The sequence below is a fragment of the Phyllostomus discolor genome, chromosome 2 (assembly GCF_004126475.2).
Source record: "Phyllostomus discolor isolate MPI-MPIP mPhyDis1 chromosome 2, mPhyDis1.pri.v3, whole genome shotgun sequence".
Taxonomy (NCBI): Eukaryota; Metazoa; Chordata; class Mammalia; order Chiroptera; family Phyllostomidae; genus Phyllostomus; species Phyllostomus discolor.
The window spans coordinates 134,487,615-134,513,159 of NC_040904.2; the positions used below are offsets into that span (position 1 = coordinate 134,487,615).

General features: G+C 34.2%; 1 pseudogene; it reads right to left on the minus strand.

The window, feature by feature from the left end:
• Positions 1 to 23,965: 23,965 nt before the first annotated feature.
• Positions 23,966 to 24,762, minus strand: LOC114513711 (annotated as a pseudogene).
• Between the last annotated feature and the right edge of the window lie 783 nt (positions 24,763 to 25,545).

The window sequence follows — 25,545 nt, forward strand, 5'->3', positions numbered from 1 at the left end:
CAAGAGTAAATAATATATGGGAGAGGTGATGTGAATATTATTGCCTGTTACTATTTATATGTAGTCCATTGACATTGTTATTTTAAATACATGGATTACCTTATATGCATGCATTATTTACATACATACATTTTATATGTTTGTAATAGGTATCATTATTTTTATTTGCCTATTGTTATTCCATTTATTGAGTTATAAAGGCTATTTAGAACTAGAATAATCCACTTAAAAAGATAAGAGATAGTATTTTCAAATATGACACTATAAAATGTATCATTATTCTTTCCAGTAAGGTAGGATGTTATTACCTTGACAAAACAGAGCCTGAGGAAGGACATAAACAAAGAGGAAGGCAGTAGAATAAAAGAAGAAATGAAGAGTGCAGTGGGGTTAATTATCCTAAATGAAGTTGAATGCCATTTTACCTGCATAAAACACAGAAAAGCTAATCAAGAAGGCATGTGGTAACAGACACATACAGAAGAGCTGGAGCCAAGAGCATTGAAAGTTTGCCTTTTCTCTTTACATAGTGACCACAACAATTATGTAGCTTTTCTTTTCTCTTTTCCTGGTCAACTCAATAATATCTTCCTTTTACTCTGTCCTTTTTAAGTCATTTGTAGAGAGCTTCTCTTTTCTTTACAGACATCATTTATTTTTTAATATATACATAATTTATTTTCCATCCCCATGTTAAATATAATCTGCTCCTTATTTCATTCCTCTTTCAAAATGTAATACAAAATAGCAAAATTTATTTTATATTTTTCCAAACCATGTGAAAATAACTTATTTTAAAGAATATTTCCCAATTCAAATGTACAATTTCATATTACTCTACATATTTTAGATGCAATCTATAACACTTGAAACTTTGAGTTAGTAAGGACTGCCCAGAAAATACATACTTGTTACATATTGAATTATCTTTTATTGGGTAGGTATAGTGCATCATTACTTAAAAATAGAGAATGCCAGATAAATTGTCCTATAATATATTTTCTCCTAAACTGCATATTTTCATAGTAATAACAGGACATAAGAGAACTTAAATAAATATTTAATGAAGAAAATATAACACCAATATTGGGTTTTTGAGCATAAAAATTAGTCACTGTCTTGATTGACATTATAAAAATAATATTAATTTAATTGAGTGCTATGTTTTACCCTTTATTATTCTTTGAATATATACACATCATAAATTTTTCAATACATTTCTATTTAATATGTTGCCTGAGATGATTTATGAAATAAGACTTAAAGTTTAACAAAAGCAATAAAAGTGATTATCAAAAAACAGAGAAGGACATGATTCAAAATAACATTAAGTTCATATAGATCTCAAAGGCTAATGAGTAAATATATAAACATACTTAACACATAATAGTCACTTACTGTTTACTAGTGAAAATCAGAAGATGAAGGTGATGATTATGATTGGGGACCCAGCATTAATGTTCAAGATAACCACCCATAAAGGCAATGAGAACTATTTTAGTGAAAGAACAGATCCTGTTAGGTAGAGGATATAATCTAAATCTCTAAGTAAATGGCATACCTGATAAAATGGAGTAATGTCAAGAAATTGGAGAATTTAACACAGTCCTAAACTACATACTATTTTTTTAATTTTCTAAGTGTCATGCTTCACTTTTAAATTTTATGTATAAACACATATATCTATATTTTCTTTTTTGCTATTCTATATAACTTTAGTCATATTTTTCCTCATTGATTTGGAAAAGTTGTATTACAAAAATGAGAATCTGGGTTTATTAGTTCAGCATTATAACAATGATACAATTTTTAATGTTAAAATAATATACCAGATACTTTTAAAATTCATACCATTGTTTAATTTTATAGATTAAATAAAGGACAGAAAATGTTACTAATCATTATTTTACTATGATTGGTTAGAACTCTAATTGACATGAATAATTTCAAATGTAGAATTCTCTTTTCTTAATAGAATTTATACAAATTAATTTTGTTTTACAAACTAGCAGATTCTTGATTTTTCTCTAATAAATAAACCAGTAGTTGTCTCTAGTTGCTTCATAGTTAAAGACTTAATGTGATTTCTATTGACCAATCTTTATCATTTATTATTGAATAAATTGGTGTTATTTATATTTTTCTAATTTGTTTTAACACTAATAGCCAGGGAGATAAATTTGTGTGGATTTTGAAGCAAATGTATAAAGTGGCTTATTAAACATTTAATTAAAACTATAGAATGCCTCAGAATTAAGATTATATTATGGCATGTATAGATCAAAATTATGCCATTCTTTCAAGCAATTATTTCTGATGGAACAAAATGTTGAACCAAAAGTGACTGTTGTATTATAATAAGTTTAAAATAATGCTAAAATATTTGTTTATTTTATTGTGGCAATACCCTTCAAATTTACTTTCCAAATTTAAATGTGTTATTTAAAGCCTGAAGCATAAAATAAAAACTAGACCACTAGTAATTCAGAAAAATTCTGATTATACCATTGAGAAATAATAAAAAAAATTACTTTAGATTCAGGTTGCATCCTTTAAAATCTCAAAGTTATTTCCAAATTAATAATGTAAAATAGAATATTAATCATGTATTCAAAAATATTAAATGATACCTAATATCAATGATACTTAAACATAAATTATAGGATGATCATAAAACAAACTGCTTCGTTCTTCAAATATTTCATACACTTTCTGGCCTTGGTGCCTTTTTATTATCCTTTATCTCACAGTTCTTCCCCAGGTAAACTTATCTTTCAAGGTCCAATTAATTGCCAGTGTTTATATTATTCTTTCTGGATTTTCTTGCTTCTGTTTCTCTTCTTTAAAAGCTTGTGCTTAACCGGTATTACAACAAATTTTACATGGTATTGTAAATATGTCCCAAGTATTTATCTATCCATAAGACTTCAAATGTACTAAAGAGATGTCTAATAATAACAGATTTTGTGTCCACAGCACAAAGCACATAGCCCGACACACCTTAGTAACTTAGTTGCTGAATGACTGAATACAGTCAAGAGAGCTGACCAATCTCAGATTTGAGGCCAGATGAATGATCATACTATGACCCAGAAAGGTTGTTAAGCAAGACACTGACAAGCCACGTGGGATTGTTTGGCAGGTGATTTTTATCTGGCTGTTTGTGGACATTGTCTATATGAACCGATTAGCCCATACTCCATAGTTAGTACTTCTTGCTCTGGCTTTTTTCAACAAATCACACTTCTGTGTTGCCTAATAAACATTCTGAAATATCAAATTTGTCAGTTTCTCTGAGTTTTTGAATAAAACTCAATGTATAGATAGGATCATGCTTTGGTTTTAAATTCATTGATTCACCGCCCAGAATAAAACTTTAGGTAAAACTGCAATTTAACCTGGTGGATGTTGAGCTGATCTGAGCAATACACACTCTTTCCTTAAACAGCATAGCCATCTGTGTGAGACCATTGGAATAAAGAGATCAGAGGAGGCTGAAGTACAACATCCTTTCTAAGTATAAGCCTTTCTCTAAGTGTTTAACCCCTGTTGGTCTCCAGAACAGCATTTACAAAATTAATATTATAACCCTCTTTCTGGTCTCACAGCCCTACTGATGTGTTTGCTATCCACATGTTTTGACACTCTACCTCTTTATCTGGCATCCATGGTTCAAAGCATTCCTCCCCTGAAGGCTTCACTTTATCTGGATACAACTGTAGTTAGTCAAGAAAATCCTTGAAAAGTCCCTTGTATTTAAAATTCCTAGGGCTTTATATTTTGGATACAGTCACTGGGTCTTCATGTAACCCCAGATCAGTCATATCTTTTCTACCTATGTATAGTATAGTATAAAAATGTCTTTGGATTCACAAATTAAAAGGTTTTACAGAATAAAACCCTCTTAGGTTATTTATATACTAGAGAGAGTTTAGACCTGCTAAGGTGACTAAGGTCATCTCTACATGCCTGCCAACAACCTAGACCTTAGCCTCCCCTGGTGGGCCCCTGGACTGCTTTGCTTGTTCTCTTCCAATTCACGATTTCTACTTCTATCTCTGACATGACCATGTCACAGATACTCCATACAGATTTTCTGAATAATTAGTTCACCACTTATCCATTTATACAAAAGACATTTATCACATGGCAAACATCAGCCAATTAATATGATTCTATTTCATTAATTCTAAGGTTTACTTTTACCCAGTGTTTTGTAAAGTAAATTAGAAATTATTTTTTGCAATTTGACATAGTCTCATTTGTTTATTTTTTCTTTTGTTTCCCTTGGCTGGGGAGATATAGCTGATAAATATCACTATGAGCAATATCCAATATTTTGCTGCTTGTGTTTTCCTGTATAATTATTATAGGTTTTGGTTTAACATTTAAGTCTTTAATCCATTTTGAATTTATTCTTGTTTGTGGTGTAAGAAGATGGACTAATTTTGTTTTTCTACATGTATCTGTCTAGTTTTCCCAACACCATTTATTGGATCAACTATCTTTAGCCCATTGTGTGTGTTTGTTTCCTTTGTTGAATATAAATTGATTACAGAGGTGTGGGTTTATTCCCACTCTCTCTATTCTGTTCCATTGGTCTATGTGTCTGTTTTAATATCAATACCAGGCTGTTTTACTGACTATGGCTTCATAGTGTAGTTTGATATTAGGTAGTGTGGTTCCTCCAACTTTATTCTTTCTCAGGATTGCTGTTGCTCTGTGGAGCCTTTTGTGGTTCCATATAAAAATTTTAAAATATTTGTTCTAGTTCTGTGAATAATGTCATTGGAATCCTGACAGGAATTGCATTGAATCTATAGATTGTCTTGGGTAGTATGAACATTTTAGTGATGTTAATTCTTCCTATCCATGAACATGATATGTGCTTCCACTTATTTGTATCTTCTTCAGTTTCTTTCTTCAGAGTCTTAAAATGTTGTGAGTACAGGTCTTTTCCATCCTTGATTAGATTTATTCCTAGGTATTTTATTCTTTTGAAGCAATGATGAATGGGATTTTTTTCAATTTCTCTTTATGCAGTTCATTACTGGCATACAAAAATGCAACTGAGTTTTAGATATTAATTTTGTATTCTGCTACTTTGCTGAATTCATTTATCAGTTTTAGTGGTTTCCTGGTGGAATCTTTGGGACTCTGTATATACAGTAGCATGTTATCTGTGAATAAAGACAGTTTTACTTCTTCCTTTCCAATATGGATGTCTTTTATTTCTTCTTCTTGTCTGATTTCTTGGCTAGGACTTCTAGTACTATGTTGAATAAGAGAAGTGAAAGTAGACATTCCTGTTTTGTTCCTGATCTTAAGGAGAAGGCTTATAATCTTTACCCATTGATTATGGTGCTGGCAGTGGGTTTGTGATATATGACTTATGTTATGTTTAGGTATGTTCCCTCTATTCCCACTTTTCTGAGAGTTTTTATTATAAACGGGTGCTGGATTTTATCAAATGCTTTTTCTGCATCTATTGGTACAATCAAGTGGTTTTTAGCCTTCATTGTGTATATGTGGTGAATCACATTTATTGATTTGCGAATATTGTACCAACCTTGCATTTCAGGGAATAAGTCATACTTGATTATGGTTTATGTTTTGCATAGCAAAGGAAAGCATCAATAAAATAAAAAGGCAACCCACAGAATGGGAGAACATACTTGCTGATACATCTGATAAGGTGTGGCAGATACTGGCCAGCAGTATCCATCTCTTCTATAGATACTCGTGGAAACACAAGAAAAACATATACAGAGACAACCAGGTCCTGTGGGGAAATAGGAACAGAATGGCCACTCTCTCTAGTGGGGAGCACCCTGTTTCCATTCCCAAGCAGATTTTTATTGAGAATACAGACTTAGTTTGTGGAGTCACAGTCTGGCAGAAAAGATCAAAAGAAGTAGGTGACTTACAAAGGTGCAGACAGAACCCCCGCTGTGATTCTGGGCAGAGCTTGGAATTTTATCATTTGAAAGGTCTAACAGGGCTCAAAGGGCTAGTTTTGGTTTCCTGTCTGTGCCTTAAAATTCTAATTTAATAACATCCTCCAGCAAACAGATCTCACAGGATCTTGCATATTCTATGTCCCAGGCCTGATTACCCCGGGGGTCTGCCATTTCTGGTCTGGGCTGCACCGCCCCTGCTATTTTTGCAGGCCTGAGTTAACAGAGAAGACAAAGGCAGCCAGGAGACTTGGATTACTCACTTCTAAGAACAAGGACTCAGGCTTTGACAACGCCGACAGGGCAGGGTTTGATGTCCATCACCCCTTCATTTCCACAGCCCCAAATCTCTTCCTAGAAGCCTCCATGTAATCATGTTTGTCTTAGGTATTTCTCTCCATGGGAAATCTTACCCATCATTGGTTAACTGATCAAGGTTAGGAGGTTTAGGCACAGAACAGGCAGTGTTCATGCCAGGAAAATAAGTTTATGTCTTCTTAGTGGCTTCTGGTCCAGAGGTCTCTCATTCAGCCTAAGTTATGGGGGGTTACAGCTTCCTGAGACCAGGCAGGGTGGTCCCCAACAATAAAGAGTTAATATCTAAAATTTATAAAGAACTTACAAAACTCAACACACACACACACACGCACACACAAAACCCACTTAAAAATGGGTAAAAGACCTGAATGGAAACTTCTACAGAGAGGACATACAGATGGCCAATAGATATATGGAAGGATGCTCAATATCACTAAATATCAGAGAAATGAAAGTGAAAACCACAATGAGATATCATGTCACATCTGTCAGAATGGCTATTGTCCATAAATCAATGAACAACAAGGTCCAGTGAGGGTGTAGAGAAAGTGGAACACTGGTGGGAATGAAGATTTGTGCAGCTACCATGGAAAGAAGTATGGAAATAACTCCAAAAGTGAAAAGTGGATCCATCTTTTGACCCAGTGATCCCACTTCTGGGAATGTAGCTGAAGGAACACAAAACACTAATTCAAAGAACATAAGCACACCTATGTTCACTGCAGCATTATTTACAATCAGATGCCAAGATATGGAAGCAGCCCAAGTGCCCATCAGTAGACGAATGAGTAAAACAACTGCAGGACATTTACACAGTGGAATACTACTCCAGCCTTAAAAAAGAAGTTTTACCCTTTGTGGCAGCATGGACTTGGAGAATCCTAGGATAAGTGAAATAAGTCAATCAGAGAAAGACAAATACCATATGACTTCACTCATATACATGATCAAATGAACAAACTGAACTAATAAACAAAATAGAGACAGGCTCATGGACAGAGAGCACAATGACAGCTAAGTGGGAGAGGGGTTAGAGGGTGGAGGGATTGAGCAAAAAGGAAAAAGGACACATAGACATGGATAACAGCATGGTGATTGCAAGGTGTTGGAGGGTATAAGGGGGCTAAATGATAAAAAAAAAAAACAATGAAAATCATCAAAATAAAAATGAATTGGATTTTCAGCAAATTTCAATACTTTTCACAAATACCACAAAGAAAAAAACAATGCTTTCAAAATAATAATAATAAAATAATAACAATGTATGTATTGATCATTTATTATACACAAAAGCCCATGATGAATAATGTAATATATCCATAATATTTCTTCACAACAAGACTTTATGATATATTTACAGATAAGGAAACTGAGAATGGGAAGAATTAAGTAATGAACTAAGTTCATACAATATGTGATGGTGTTAGAATTGGCACACAAGTAGTATAAATAGAGGTTCTACAATGTTAATAATCACAATTGTGAGAGGATTTCCTTTCCCAGAAATTTTGTTAGTATTCATTTGTACATGTAAACATAGAGAGATGTAAGCTTCACAGTCACTCTCTCCAGCTGCTGATACATTATGATACAATTAGAATATACTTCAAACTGGGTGGTTAATTGACCAGAGCTCCTTCATTAGCTAACCTCTTCCAACTTTGCCCTTTAGAATAAAAACACTAACTGTAATTAATTGGAGGTAAAATTTTTCAAGATTAGAAGGGAAAGACTTAATTAAGCACTACCAGGTTAAAGTTGAGTAAAGAAATGAGGCATTATAAAATGTCAAATTAACTAAAGAGTTTTTTGAGATTGGAAAATAATGTTTTAATTTCTTAGTGAAATTTCATATTGAAGTTCTGTAAGTTTATATCAAATAAAACAGATAAATTGTGCCTTTTTCCCAGTTGATTAACCCACAGACAGAGTTAAAACAGTTCAAATGACGGCTATTTTCCTATAATCAGGAAAGGTAGTTCAATAAGAACAGGTAGTTCATGACACATTAATAAAAATTTATCAAATATTATAGTTTATAACAACAATAATAATACAGATATATTTCTGGCTCATGTGAGGTAAGCTCTAAGTCTGTGTTTTCATGATTGTGGAGAGAGGAGGCCGAGAATGAACTGACCACAATCTAGCTTCTAGAGTCTCTTCTGGGAAGGACTATGGATCACTTCCAAACACTTTCCATTCGCCAAAGCAAGAAGTATTGCTGTTCCAAAATTTAAAGGACATAGACAAGATAAATCTCCCTATATACTTAAAATACAGAAAGCTGGGGGTGGTTCGGGAACAGCACAATGACTACCTCAATTTGCCAGCTCCAAAGAGCATGGGGGAACAAACAAATCAAATCAGTTTCTCAAGGTCAACTGAAGCAAGAAGTTCCTTTGGCCAAAACATTTGGGTTGCCATCTGCATTGTATCATTCTTAGAGGACTTTGGGTGTTAGCTTCTAAAATTTCCCACTAAGAAGTAAAATGTATAATAGAAAACTATTATACTTCAGTTTCACAAAATTATCAAAATAGCCATCTGTCATTTTTCACTTTGATTCAAAATTGTTTTAATTACCTTCCTTTGGCAATCTGCATATTCTCTTTGATAAAATGTCTATTCACATCTTCTGTCCATTTTTGGTTTTTAATACTCACTTGAGGATATTTTCATAGATTTTTAGAGAGAGAAAGGGAGGAAGGTAGAGAGAGAGACAGGGGAGAGAAGAGAGAGAGAGAGAATGAGAGACATCAATGTGAGAGTGAAACATTGATTGGTTGCCTCCCTAAGGAGCCCCTACCTGGGGACTGAACCCACAACTTTTGGTGCACAACATGATGCTCCAAACAGCTGAGCCATCCAGGCAGTGGTCCTATATTTTAATGAGATCATTTGACTTTTTTTGCTATTGAGCTGTATGAGTTCTTCATATATTCTGGATAGCAACCCTTTATCAGATAATATGATTTGTAAATATGTCTTCCCATTCAGTAGGTTGCTTTTTCACTTTGTTGGTGGTTTTCTTTGCTGTCCAGAAGTTTTGTGTGTGTTTTTTTAATTTGATGTAGTCCTGAATTTTTATCTTTGCTTTTGTTGCATTTTACAACTGGTGGATATAAACTAGTGTTTTCTTGCCCAGGAACTGCTGGTCAATGAAGTTCGTACATTACATTTTTTAAAAAATATTTTAATAGTAACATTGTACAAAAATTATTTCTTGAATTATTTTATCAATATCATGTTTTTAAATTCATATTTTTGTTATCCAAATTCATGTTTGTATGTGAATTTGCAAGAGCAAAATAGACTTTTGCTTTTATCTACTTAGCAAATTGCATAAAACAATTCCACATATATCTGTTTTTTTTAAGGCTTTTTAAAAAGAAGTTTGAAATTTACAGAATACGAGTATAAAGTACAGTAAGTTTTTAGACTCCCTCTGCCATGGCCAAATTTCCCACTGTATGCATTTCCCCTTTTATCATAATCTTGCATTGGTGTAGTATAATAATGTGTCAACAAGCCAACATTGAAACATTAGTATTATAAAATACCATACTTAACATTAGGGTTAATTTGTATAGTCCTATGGATTTTGAAAGGTGTATAATGCTATGTATCCACCATTACCATATTGGTATGGACTGAATAGGTTCCCTCAAAATTAATATCTTGTAATCTAGAACTTGATGTACCTATCTGTTTAATTGGCTGTTTATTTGTATACTTTAAAATATATTTTGTGTCCCTGGCTGGTGTGGTTCAGTTGGTTGGAGAATTGTCCTGAAACTGAAGAGTAGCAGGTTTGATTCTCAGTCAGGGCACTTACCCAAATTGCAAGTTCCGTTCCAGTCTGTGTGGGTAGGATCTCAAGTCTGGCCAGGATCCCCAGTCTGGGCAGGGTCCCCAGTTTGGGCATCTACATGGGGCAACCAATCAATGATTCTGTTTTCGCATGGATGTTTCTCACTTTCTTTTCCTCTCTCTCTAAAAGGAATAAAAAAAAAATGTCTGTTTGTGAGGATAACATTATTTTTAAATAAAATACCATTTGCAATAAATTGGCAATATTAAGTAAACTGTTTACTTGGGTAGTGTGAGCCACTTTAGCAAATTGTTGGATCCGTGTTGAGAGTCTTGGAAACTTCCAATTTGTAGCCATGTGGGACTGAAGTTGTGTGTCACCTGGTACTGCACAACTTGTGATTAGCATCTGAAGTAGAGGCCAATCTATGAAACTGAGACCTCAACCTGTGAATTCTATGCTAATTCTAGCATCAATATTAAATTGTAAAACACCTAACTGTTGCCAAAGAAATGGTTAGTGTGGGAAATTCCCATACATCTGGTCATAGAAGTAGAGGAGAAACATGAGACTTTTTTCTTTATAATGTAAAAAGAAAACAGCAGAGACTTTGAGTAAACCAGGTCTGCATTTGAATAAAATATTAGCTATTAATAATATAGTGCAAACAGATGAATGTCCCTAAATTTCAACCTTTTTAAAATTAGAGTGTATTATATTGAGAACTATGACTACTGTATGAAAATTCTTGGCATATAATAAACATGCAGTAAATGAATGTTATCCTAATTTTTCAGTGATATTGAATTCTTCACACTTTGATGACAATGGAATAATTTGTCAAGTTACAAGAGAAAAAATGATTAGAACTTTCTGTTCATGTCACAGAATTTATAATGGTTGTAGTCTATGTCTTCATAAATGACTCTTAGCAATCTCTACTTTATAGTTTAAAAATTTCTTATACATGGAACTATACTATCTTTTCTTCCAAGACTGAAGTAAATAACTATATTTAATTGTATTTAGCAATTCTTCAAAGTTTTCATTTCTGCCTAGCATTTTGTCATTCACATTAGACAAGCTTCTATTTCATCCTGCAATGTAACAGTGAAGTCACAGACCAATTTACAATGCTTTCGGGTTGGATAGTTCACATCAGTGAATGCTCTTATGGGTTTGCTGGCCAAACATCATGATGCAAATCAGCTGGCATGTCCACATGCACATGGGATCATGAAGCTTGTGGTTTAATTATATCAATTATAGAATTTGAGTCATTCTCTAATTTATTCTAAAGACACATCAGTTTAATGGGATTTCAATGAACTGTGTACCAAAGGCATAATGTTAAAAGCAAAAAATGTGCTGCCCTTTTATTTCCTCTGCAAAGGCAAAGGCATTGATCAGCCCTGTCATTAAATGCTATGTGATAAGCATCTTCCATAAACATAAGCCATCCTTAATCTCCCTTCATTTACACAGAAATCATGTGTCAAACCAGTATTTTGGGCTGAGTACTGACACACAATAAATGTAAGCATGGTCAGTAAGTCTCTGCAGGTGAAATGATAAATGTGAGGAGTGTGCGTATGATCTTAGCTATTGTCATCCAGTAGTTATACATGGTTTAACATCTACTTTGTCTGTACCAAGTGAGTAATCTGTGTACTGGATGGAGAATTTGAGTAGAATTATTCCTACTTTCATTTGTTCAACTATTAATGCCTTTGTCTTTTACTAAAAGATGCAGATATAATGTGAGGATATGTATACATAAGTCTATATTCTTGATGCTGAAGTTCATGGTGAAGATGAGCACCATCACAAGATCATATACTCAATGTCCTTTTACCACTGGGATAAGTGCTTTTGACTGTGGGAGCAGGGAGTGGGATGGGTGGAGGAGAGCAAAGGGGTAACATTGGTAACTATAATAGAACAACAATAAAGTATTACAAAATAAAATAAACACTGCCACATCAAATGAAAAAAAAAACATGGAATTGCAAGGGTTCATACAGTCATGGAAAGCAGGAAAAGATTGATCTAAGAAAGTAACACTTGACCTGAAGAAAAATAGTAATTAATCAAGTGGTAAGGCATGTCTGCATTTTGTTGACTCCATTTTACTACTTGCTAAGAAAAATCACCACTTTAGAGATGGCCACTCATGAAAAAGAGGGATTTTTCTTTCTTTCCTATGGGGATGGCCTTCTTTGTAATTGTCCTTTGTTGTCATTTTTGCATCTTGTCTTCTCTCATTCAAACATTTGGATACATGATTCACTTAAAAGAATATGGAAATACGTGTGAAACTCTTAGGAAACTACTGTAATTTAAATCCACAGGTGATAATATTATACTTTGAAATGCTTTTATTAGATGCTTTGGTGTCATTTTGTTCCCTCTGAACTCCTGACCATGTAGGAATATAAAAACAACATACATAAAGGCTCAATCTATTTACTTGTAAGAGATAAATTAAAACAATTTTCTCTGGCAAATTATAACTAACTGAAACCTCAGGAAAATAATCTTCCCTTACAACTTTCTCAACTGGTTTTTAGATAAAATTTGTGAATCTAGAAATTTAAGGAGATAATTTAAGTGATTTTTGAGATTCTCTAGCTACTTACATTTCTTTTTAAATGTTAGTTTCATATAAAGATAATGCAGATTTATAATTAGACCAAATAACATTTAAGAAAGCAAACCATTTTCTTTATAATCCTCATGAATTTAGACTTGCCATTTGGCAGAATGTTAGGAATATTTTGTACTTAGAATATCTTTTCATTAAAAAAAATGTGCATGTTCCCATGATCTCAATCACCACATGACTTGTTTGAATTAATAGTTTCAAACTTATGACACTATTTTTAGCTCTTTTTGAATTTATGTCAACATTAAATATTTTCAAATAAAAACATAAATTTGGGAAGATCTTACAAGGTTACCTGCCTCATTCTTTTAAGTTCTAGAACCCTATCTAAAACTTTAGATGTGGTCCCTTATTTTGTTTAAACTTAAGGTATAGCTCATTCCATTTTAGTCTATAAAATCCAATTTTCCATAATCTTACCAGTCCATCAACACTAATGGGTTTATAGGAAAATAGATTTGACTGGATCATTTAAATAGCCTTCTACGTATGTCTGATACTTTATGGGAGGCTTCTCACTCATAATAATGAATAAATTTGTTACTGTTGACTATCAGTATTTGCCAATGTGACAGACATCTGAGGCTACAGACAGTTTAATTGAAAAGATCCACCCCTTCTTTGTGCTGTGCTATATTAGGGATTATCCAAACTGTCCTGCTAGTTTTCTCATAATTTACATAATTTAATGAAACAACTCTTTCAAATCTAAGCCTTTAGGGATTACTCGTCAAATATGGACTAGTATGTAAGACACATATAATTGATAGACCCAGTCTTATATTCAAAATCATCCGTCTTTTGATCTTACCTTTAACAGGAACCTAAACAACAAAACAAATAAACAAGCAAAATATAAATAAAGACACTGAAAGAACAGGCTGACAGTGACCAGAAAGGAGAAGGGAGGGAATTTCAGGGGAAAGGGGGAAGGGTTTGCAGGGACAAATATAAAGGACACGTGGACAAAAACTAGGGGGCGTGGAAATGGGAGGGAGGTGGGGAGGGCTGGGGGGGTTGGCTGCGATGGGAGTAAAAGACAGAAAACTGTACTTGAACAATTAAATTTTTAAAAATAAAATGGTTATTAAGCTCTCAAAAAAATCATCTGTCTTTGTGGTGCATTTTTTCTCTGGTATAGCTTGTGTCATTGATTCCTGCTTCTGTGAAGAAGAGTCCTTCAAAATGGCATTTTGATCTTGCAGGTAAACAAGCTTCAGAAAGGCCATTCATCAGTACACTAGACATGCCCAAACATTTTTGAATTCTAGTCTGAGATTTTCACTAAATGTCTACTGGGTCTTAGATACCATCTGACCCAGAGGGTGCATCAATATGAGACAGATCTTAACCTAAAAGTAGATCAAAATCTGGCTAGGGATACAGTCATACAACATTAAAAAAAAGTTCACCTGAAGATATGTTTATTGATTTGAGAGAGAGAGAGGTGTCAATCTGAGAAAGAAACATTGATAAGTTGACTCCTGTGCATGCCCCACATGGGGATTGAACCAGCAACCCACAACAAATTTTAACACAGTGTGAAAGTCACTGTAATGGAGATACTTACTGCATGCTATGGAGGTACATAGAAGCTTATGACTAACTTTTCCATAATTATCTAATTTTCAGACTTCATATTTTTGTTATTGTTTTGTCTACATGATTTGTTTCATCTAGGAGCCCACAGAATTTTCAATAACACTGAAGTACCGATTTCTTTGGAAAGAAACAGAAATAAACTAATTCATGAAAAATAACAAATGTGTGTGTGAATAAATTTAGTATGCACCATGTAAATTCATGTCTTCACAAAAGCCATGTCTATCCATCCAGAACCTCAGAATCTGATGTTATTCGGAAAACTTTGTTATGTGAAAGAGAAGCAGAGCTATACAGTAGTTAAAAGAAATAAAAACAGATTTTCTTCAGCAACTATTGCATAAGAAGAAAGAGACTTTAGTAGAGAAATCAATTTCAGAGCTCAATTCCAAATATAACGAAGGCAAGAAAGTTGAAGATGTCAGTGGACATCAAACATAAGGGATTTCTTGCTAAAGCTGTTTAACAGAATTCTTGCTTAAGGCTGGCCAAGATATTGAAATCAAGGATGGGGATTAGGAATAGGAGCAAATATCATGGGTGATCATATACCAAGGGTGGGGTTATGACTTAGCAGAATTCTTTGCTAAGTCTGGGCTGAGCAGACCAAAGACCGAATTAGGGCCAGGGTTGCAGCCTTGTCAAAGAGGTCTCAGAGAAACCTGAAAAGTTTAGAGAATATCATCACCATGTTAGGTGTGAGTGCCTTGCTTACCTCTTGCAATTGCCCTGAACAGACCTTGAGGTGAGTGTCTGTGGAATTGAATGCAAGTGTTATTTTTTTCTTTTAAAATCTTGTTATTTTGGGTTCTGTATTTGAAGTGACTGCTTATGGATAGGCACAAATCTGACAATGTGCATCAGAAAGGGAAAATGCCAGTTTTTAACCCTCTCATTTCTGCAACTTCTACCTGGTATTTCATCCATTGTGAAACGAAAAAAGAGTAAATACAGGTTCATTCAGCAAGACTTCTTCATTTTCCCTGATAATGACACTTTAATTGATACTATATCCCTTAACTATGAGATTAAATAGATATGCCCATAAAAATACTTCTAGAATAAGTGGACATTTATGTTATAAAGTAGATCTCTGTGGTTAAGAAAATAGAGCATTGTCCTAGAAGTCAAGTGCTCATTCCAGGAACTGTCTCTTTGTGAAGTCTCTTACTCTCAATATTCACATTTTTAATTGGAAATCTTATTCACCACACAGTTATCTAGGTCATTACGAAGATATATAAAATAAATAGTTAAATATTCAGCTTTAGAGAAAAAATATACTATCACATGCTCCATGACGACAAGGATTGTTATCCATTTTGTTTGCTGCTGAATCCTAAGCATTTTGAACAATGTTTTTGTACATAGGAGCATTCAAAAAGCAGTCATTGATAAACAAATGAATGGATATAATAATGCCTAATTTATCTTCCACTAGGGATTACTACCTCTGCCTTTTGCCAAGATTGCTAGAGATATTATACAAATTATATTGACCCAGATATTCAGACACAAATGGAGTTTTGTACAATAGCATTTTGGTAAGATCACATTTTCAGTGAATTATAGCTTATGATTTATTTGGTAATAATTATTTATAAGAGGTTTTGTTTTATTTAACCAATTAATTTATCTGCCCAGGTAAAATAGAGACCAATTATTATAGTTTGTAAATATCCAATTACCCTCATTAGTTATTAAGGGCGTGATATTCTGCAGAGGCATAATTTCACTGACATAATTTCTCATTGCCCAAAAGACTATAAAAGCATACATATTTCACTGGAAATATCTTGCTTTCTATTCTATTTTATTGTTCTTATAGCTTGATTATATTTTACTATAAACTAATAGGAATGATGATATATTTATTAGACCTATGGTGCTTTGAAAAACATTTTTTAGATTCATAGATTAATGTAAATGCCTGTAAAAAAGCCCCTAATTTTTAACCATCTTTATTCATATGTCCAAATAAGTATATATTATATAGTGAGGTTTCATTGTTTGCTGGCTGTTAAAAAGAAAGTGAACATGATATCTTTCACAGAATTGACATTTTATTACTTGTTATATACATTTTTCTGCTATATTAGAAATATAGTTATAGGCTTTTGGGGGGCCACATTTTTGGTCACAGGTTTGCATTAGAAAACAAATTCCATGTTTATCATCAGTAGATCAGTAATATAAATATTATAATACTTAAAATGACTGCTGCCACTGTAGTAAAGAAAATCAATGATTAAGTAACTTTCATTTCAATGGTTTATGGCTAGAGCTACAGTGAAATGTTCATGAGAGATCATATATTAAAAACAAACAAAGTACAAGATTATCATCCTGCCTTTTTAAGGAAAATGAACATTCATGAATTACCTGCTGTACTCCCCGCATATGGGCTTCAGCTCCAAGATAACTGTATTAGTTTTGGACTGTTTTCCTCTGGCCGAATAGAAATCCCTCTCTTCATACACAGCAGTGACAGAGGAGTGGTACATGGGCCCGAGATGAGGCTGGGGTCTCTGTTGCTGTCGGCTGACAGTTACTGAGGTCTAATGTGGCAGGGAACACATGAGTAGACATGGTTGCTAAGTTGTGAACAACCTATGTTAAATGGAAATTTCTAGGCACTAAAACAATTTGTTTTCATCTTCGGTTAACTTTAAGGCATACCAAATTAGGTTACCCATGAAAAAATAAATCTGGTGGAAAGGTTTTAAAGACATCACAGGCTCTAGAATTAGATTTCATAGAATGACCTTAGTCTCCCCTGTCAAATATCACTAAAACTAAACTAACTCAATCCCTGGATTAAATTTGTTCATGTGGAAAATAATACAATAATTAACAAGTAATAACATAAGAATAAACCTTATTTCACATACTGACAACTGTAAAACTACTTTTGCTCCACCTTGTATTTTGTGGTGTATAATACTCAGTGTCTTTGCCTGAATTTTTGAGGGAAAAATAAAGGTGAACATTATACATGGGTATAATGACTATATACCATGGGTATAATAATGGGTATAATAATCCCGTGTATAATGCTCACAAAAACATGGGGTTTTTTGGCAAAACATCAAATCACTTGGGTGACTCAGCATCACTTGCAGCCCAGATTTGGCTCCCTGAGACTTCTGGCTTTTCCCCAAAGGAAATCACCTTTGAAAGAGAATAGATTTCAGACCATCGGTGAGAGTCAGGAAAGTACTTCAGGGCAGCTGATAGCAATTCCAACAAAGGATTTTGCAGAGTGTTTGGAACAGTAGAAGAGATGCTGGGAGAACTATGTGAAGTCATTAGGTGCCCACTTTGAAGGGGACTGAGGCTTCATTGTCCCATGTACAATGTTCCTTGTATCTTGTATCTTCATCAATAAATGTCTCTATTTCTCATATTACATGGCTGGATACATTGTGGACAGACTTTCTAGGATGGATTAGTGGGCAAAGTAAGTTCTGGGTAACATATAGGTGTCTTTGAGGTCCCCCTTTGATATGATGCCATTAGTTTGTCTTATCTCTGTATTGTTAAACATGGGTCAAAAAAGGAGTTGACTTTGTGATTCCTTCAAATTCTAGAAATGTTTTTATGTTCATATATTTTTCTTTAATCCTCACCCAAGGATATGTTTACTTATGAGAGGGGGGAGATAGAGAGAGGGGGAGTGAGAATATCAATGTGAGAAAAACATCAATTGGTTACTTCCCGTATGTGCCACAACCAGAGATCAAACCTGCATCCTAGGTGTGTGTTCTGGTGGGAATGGAACCCACAGCCTTTTAATGTGTGGGACAATGCTCCAACCAACTGAGCCACCTGGCCAGGGCTTATGTTCTTATTTATGTTCTGATGCATCTTAGGTAAGTGAACTTGGCCTCATTTTTCAGCCTCTTAAAAAATAAGATTGTTAATTTATAGAACAAAGACATACAACTTAGTGTTCCTAAAACAATTATATAAATACTTATAAAGAGTTTAATATAGTGCCTGGAAACTAGGAAAAAACATGTTAAATGTTATTTATTGTTATTGTCACATAACAGATTGTTTCATTCCCTATTATTTATTTCTGTAATCTGACTTAATTTGTATAACAAAATTTTATTCCAGACCTGGTAATATCAGGTGCACTAAGATCTATATTAGCTTCATGAGCAGTTTAACCATAACTTGGTCTGTGTCCAAATAGTAAGTTTGATTTTTCTTCCTCTTTAAAAAAATAATACATGTAAGTGAATATTTATTAATATAAATTAAGTAAGAACCTTAAATTGATATACTAATGGAAAGAAGATTGAGAACAAAATATCTCTTTATAAGAATAGGAAATGCCATTAAATAACACTTTTTAGACATATGACTCTTTAATATTTTATTTGAGCTAGAATGAGGGGTTATGCTATTTTTGTCTCTGTACCAGGAGCCATCTGGGAATTTTGATTATAGTTCAATTTTAGCAAAAATTTTAAAAAACGACACTGCAAATTTGGATTATGTGGAGTTGTGGGTCTACAGATGCTTTATCAAAACATTCATAAGTTCCTATTAGGCACTATCCTCAGAAAACAAAATTTGGATTAATATATCATTTGCTAACTAACAACTGACAAACCATAACACTGAAAATGTTTCCTCCCTCTTGAGGGGGAGAGAGGAAAAAAACAACTTCTCATTCATTCCAGTAAATAGATCAATAAAAAGATCTAATTTTTATGCAAAGGCTGGTGGTTAGCCAGGAAACAAAGGCAACATTCTGACTAGTTATTATGGAAACTGCTTGAACACTGCAAATTTCCTAAATTTATAGCCTTTGCTATTTTCTATATCACTTTGCAGTTCTCTGCTCAGGAAAAAATGCTGTTGCTTAATGAGAGAGACTGTGTTTGGGTTGCATTTTCCTTAGCAAAGCAGAATTAGCAATCTAGGAAATTCGACATGACTTTTGTCTCAAACTGGTAGCTTTAAAAAATAGAAAAAAACATGCAAAATTAAGGTGCAAAAGAAACGTAATGTGAGAAATATGACAGGGTTGTAAATAAGTAAGCCTTTGCAGACTTAAGATGTCTACTTTAAAGAAGTAAATGCATTTTTATGTCTGTGAAGTATCTTACTCTAGTAACCTGCCTATAGAACATCTTCAGCTAGATTTTCTATTATCTCGAGTTATCAAAAGCTAAAACTATCAATGCCTTTAAAAACAAATTCCACTTTCTGAAAAACTCATTTTAGTGTTCATTCAACCTATATGATATCTATTTATTCTTTGACATTTAGAAATTTCATCAGGAACATTGTGTGTACCTTCCTCAATAGTCTGTTTCTTTTTTATTTGTCAGTTTTACGATGGAATTTTCCTGTAAGAGAAACACGGTTTCATTTTTCCTTACATAAAACTTATAAATGAAAAAAAATAAAGTGATAATTAAGACTACGATGATATTTACTATTTTTGCTCCTAACATTTAAGAAAATACCAGTAATTTATAGCAGAGGTTGGCAAACTTTCTGTAAATGCCACAGAGTAATATTTTAAAATTTGTGCACAATATGTCCTGTCTTACTACTCAACTCTGCTAGAGTAGTGCGAAAGCAGCCACACACAATATCTAAATAAAGGGTGTGACAGTGTTAAAATAAAAATAAACATTTACTTATAAAAATAAGCCATAATTTTATCTGATCTACAGAATAAAGTACTTAATACCAGGTATCAAAACCTGTCTCATTAATACTGAGGGTATTCGCTTTAAATAAGTTTTCTATGAATCAAAGGAATTAGGTATATATAATAAATAACTGTCATTCAATTTTGTGGCTCTGCATCTGAACCCTCTTCCTATTTGCATTATCTATTACTTTATGAGTACTGGTAGGGATTAACCTTCTACCATAGGAAAGTGAGATCCTACTTTCTGAGATTTTCTTGAAACTAAGACATTAGTATAGAAAATTGGGTATATCTGCCTGTAAAATTGAGTAGAGAGTTAGCAACATAAAGAATTAAGGTTCAGGAAGAAACCGTTCTAGCTGAGTGTTGTAGCAGAGACTGCAGATACACATTGAGTTTGTACATGCAGAAAGTATCACAGTGCAGCCATTGCTTGTAGAGACCAGAGCTGTCATAGTCAGCAGTATTATCTGAAATGTGCATTGCTAAGCAATGGAACCATTAATGTATTTGCCAGACTGGTTTTATGCTAAATTCTTGCTTGTTTATGATTCCTTCCAAAATCTTACACTGTCATTTATCTTACAAGTGTGCTCACTCTCAAATATCCTTTCAATGAATTACTTCTTGATGTAATTATTTGATGGGAGTTCTTGTTGCTTGAAATTAATAACTCTGATTGATACAGAAATTTTTACTAGGAGAGGTTGTAGTGACTTTGGAAAATGTTAGATTGATGAGTTGAGTCCAAGAAATACCACATGATTTTACCCAGACATGGAATCTGATGAACAATCTGAACTAACTAGCAAAACAGAGACAGACATGGATGGAGAGCAGGTGACAACTAGCAGTGGGGGAGTTAGGGAGTGGAGGAATTGAGCAAAAAGGAAAAAGGACTCATGGATATGGGCAACAGAGTGGTGATTTTTTGGGGGAAGGGAGTATAAGGGGACTAAATGGTAACAGAAAAAAAACACAATAATCAAAATAGCCTGTTACTGGTGTAAGAACAGACACATAGACCAATGGAACAGAATAGAGAGCCTCTATAGTCAATTAATATTCAACAAGGGGGAAGAAGCATAAAATGGAGTAAAAATAGCCTCTTCAACAAATGGTGTTGGGAGAGCTGGACAGCTACATACAAAAAAATGAAACTGGATCACCAACTAACATTATACACAAAAATAAATTCAAGGTGGATAAAAGACTTAAATATAAGTTGTGACACCATAAAAGTCCTAGAAGAGAACATAGGCAGGAAAATCTCAGATATTTCATGCAGCAATATTTTCACCAATATGTTCCCTAGAGCAAGGGACAGAAAGGAAAGGATAAATAAATGGGATCTCATCAAAATAAAAACCTTCTGCACAGCTAAAGAAAACAGCATTAAAATGAAAAGAGAACCAACCATATGGGAAAACATATTTGTCAATGATAGCTCAGACAAGGGTTTGATCTTCAAAATATACGAAGAACTTACATGACTCTACTTCAGGAAGACAAACAACCCAATTAAAAAATGGGCAAAGAACTTGAACAGACACTCCTCCAAGGAGGACATACAGAGGGCCCGGAGACATATGAAAAGATGCTCAGCATCACTAGCCTTCAGAGAGATGCAAATTAAAACCACAATGAGATACCATTTCACATCAGTTAGAATGGCCATCATAAACAAATCAACAAACAACAAGTGTTGGAGAGGTTGTGCAGAAAAGGGAACCCTAGAGCACTTGTTGGTGGGAATGCAGACTGGTACAGACACTGTGTAAAACAGTAAGGAATTTCCTTAGAAAGCCAAAAATGGAACTGCCTTCTCACTCAGCAATTCTGCTGCTGGGGTTATACCCTAAAAACCTTGAAACACCAATCCAAAAGAACCAACTCATCCCATTGTTCATAGCAACACAATTTACAATAGCCAAGTCCTGGAAGCAACCTAAGTGCTCATCAGTAAATGAATGGATCAAAAAACTATGGTACATTTACACAATGGAATTCTATGCAGCAGAAAAAAAAAGAAGGAGCTCCTACCCTTTGCTACAGCATGGATGGAACTGGAGAGCATTATGCTAAGTGAAATAAGCCAGGCGGTGAATGACAAATGCCATTTGATCTCACCTGTAAGTGGAACCTAATCAACAAAACAAACAAGCAAGCAAAATAGAACCAGAGACATTGAAATTAAGAACAAACTGATGGTAACCAGAGGGGAGATAAGAGAGGATAATGGGAATAAAGTGGGGAAAGGTTTTCAGGAACATCTATAAAGGACACATGGACAAAACCAAAGGGGCATAGGATCAAGGATGGGGAGTAGAGATGTTTGGGGTTGGGGGAGTGATGAGGGTCAAATGGAGACAACTGTACTTGAGCAACAATAAAAAAGATTAAATTTTTTAAAACATGTAAAAGTGCCCTGGCTGGAGTAGCTCAGTGGATTGAGCATGGACTGCGAACCAAAGCATCCCAGGTTAGATTCCCAGTCAGGGCACATGCCTGGGTTGCAGGCTATAGCCCCCAGCAACCACATATTGGTGTTTCTCTCTTTCTCCCTCCCTTCCCTCTCTAAAAATAAATTAATAAAACATTTTTAAAAAACACAATGCACTGACTTTCTTCATTTAAAAAAATTTAAAAGCATAGTAAAAATCATACTAATAAACTCAGAAATTAGTCTCTGGAATACTAGGAATTTGAAAAATTATAATTGGCTAAACTGTTCCTTATTTTGACCTAAAATGAAGGGACCAATGAAGTTCATCAAGAACTTGTAGCTGTTGCTGTAGTACCGAATGAATATAAGAATAATTTGGCCGCTACGTTGTGGATGGTTACTAACCCCATTAAACAAACTAAAGTAGAGAATGGCAACTTTAAGGTCTTTTTGAAAATTCCATTCATAAAATTTTTATTCTACTTACATAAACTTAATCCATGTGTTCTTAACAATTATGCTTAGATTGTTCATGAAAATTTCATAAGACATTAACAAAGCTAACCATCATCTCAAGTTATTTTCCTGTTAACTATTTTTACAGCACATGCATGTTAGGCAAGTATTAAAAAAATCACAAAAGCAAAAAAAGCCAAAATAAGTTAAATTTTTTTTGCTTTACTGCTGTGCTTGATATACATAAAGTAATGAATATCAGGAAATTCATCTTACTGCATCTTTACTCGTACATTTTTTCTTTGGTTACATTATTTGTACTTATTTATATTTGTTTATATTTAAATGAAGACATTTAAATACAAATAAAATGAGTGTAGCAAAAATAATGCAAGTAAATAGCAGTTAAATTTACAAATAATGGAATGTGAATCATTTCTGCCCTTATCCAGAGTAAGTTGGGTCACATCTAAAACAACACTTCTGCAGCTGTGGTTACAGGTATGCACATTGAGCCTGAGTATTCCACAGATACACACCCGCCTGGTCCAACACGTACTGTCCATGGGACATCCATTTCTACCATAGCCCTCCAAATGCTCCAAAACTTCAAGTACCCACAAAAACTACACCTGTGACTGGAACCAATCGTTCCTTTTATTCCCCACCAGGATAAACCAGTATGTAGGCCATTTTCTTTGCTTAGACATGGAAGCAGTTTTGGAACTGGCTCTTGGGAAGCCACAATGTACCAAAAGCACAATGCCAAATATTTATAACTTGAATAAAAATTCCACATTCCCATATTGGCACCACTTCAAGATGAAAACATAACTCCCTAAATATTAACTGACTCTACTCCCTTAATATTAAACATAAAAACCACAGAGGAAACATAGAAATTCAAATAGAAGTAACATAAGCCTGTTATAAATCATAAACAAAATATATTTGCAGGACAGCATGGATGCCATATGGTCTACTGTGTAAATTTTAAAATAAAGCAGACAAAAGTTTGAAGTCTGGGTTAATTTTCTCCTCCTTCTGCTTCAGCTTTGCCTCCTTGGGTATCTGAGGTCCACAATTTCACATTATTGCACGTGTGCTGTCTCTGTAGGACTCCTCACTTAGCTTACCAAGTTCATCAATGGCTTCATCAAAAGCTGTTTTTGCAAGAGTGTAAATTTTCTCCACTCTTTCTCCAGGAAGTTCAGGATCTCACACTAGAACACGAAGAAGTTATGGGCCAGGCCCAATCTAATAGGATATGTTGGTTGCATTTTGGTTTTGCTGCTTTCAAAAGCTTCTTGGTATGCTTGCTGTGACTGACCCACAATCCCTTTCTTGTTATCCCCAGCAGCAACCTCAGCCAAGTAACAGTAGTAGTCTCCTTTCACATTCAAAAAAAAAAAAAAAAAAAAGAGAAAAGAAAAAAAAAATTGCTTTCTGCTTGTGAAGCATTGGGAATCAAGAACTTTTCCAAGGGAAACAGTACGTCATTGCAGACATTTCTTAGCTGGGTCTCAATCCAGTCTCTGTATTCTGGAGCCATTTGCTATTTATTCTCAACATCTTCTATCTTTTGCTCAATACTCGAGACAACCCTTAAAGATGACCTATGGGGCTCCTACAACATTTTTGTAAGCAACTGAGAGAAAATTCCTCTCCTCATTGGATAATTCGGCTCCTTGCTCAGTTACAGATTTCACGCAGGCTGCCATGTCATAATATCGCTGAGCCTGCTCGGCCAGCTTGGCCTTCTGCACCAGCTCATTTTTATCCATGACTGGATGTTCCATGTCTGGAGTGGTTGGCGGCCGATGAACAGGGAGGGACTCAATAACGTCTGGGCGGTGACAGCAGCAGCAGTGAGGCTGAGACTCTGTTCCTGGATTTTACTGCTCATAGGTTACAACTGCTCCCTAAGTTTTTAATATCAAAGTTTTATCCCATGCAACAGACTTTCTCTTATTATATTAAGTAATCTCTTATAAGTAAGCTAGAGCAACATAATAGCAAAAAAAAGGTTAATTCTCCAGGCTTCCAAATTATAATATTAGTCAAATTCACAGCCTTCATCAATTATTGTATGTGAAATTTAGAGCATTAATAGAGAAAGGGTGGTACCCAAAAGATATAAAAATGCAAATGTATGGAAAGATTAGAGGACTAATTTTTTAAAATTTCCTAAACCCATTGATCTTTACTTGCCAACTGAATAAGTTGTCACATCTCTGTTTATCGTGGCAGTTCCTCCTTTTTTAAAATACTGAATGTCCTGTCTAAGGAATTTGTTTCACTTGAGGAAGCCAGTGTGCCTAATGCAGCCACATAAATATGATTCAAAGCAAGTGCTTGGGGACATCTAATTACATTATCAGATATGCAGTCCAGATTTGCTATTTTACTATATTACTATCGTTATCATTACTATTATTATTATTTTGCTTAAAACAACATAAATTTATTCTCTCAGTTCTGGAGGCTAGAAGTCTGAAATCAAGTTGTAGGCAGGGTTGGTTCTAATATAGGAGACATGCTTAGAATATGCACTTCTGTCAATCCATTGAGCTTTTCTTGCCAGCTGAATAAATTGTTATGTCTCTG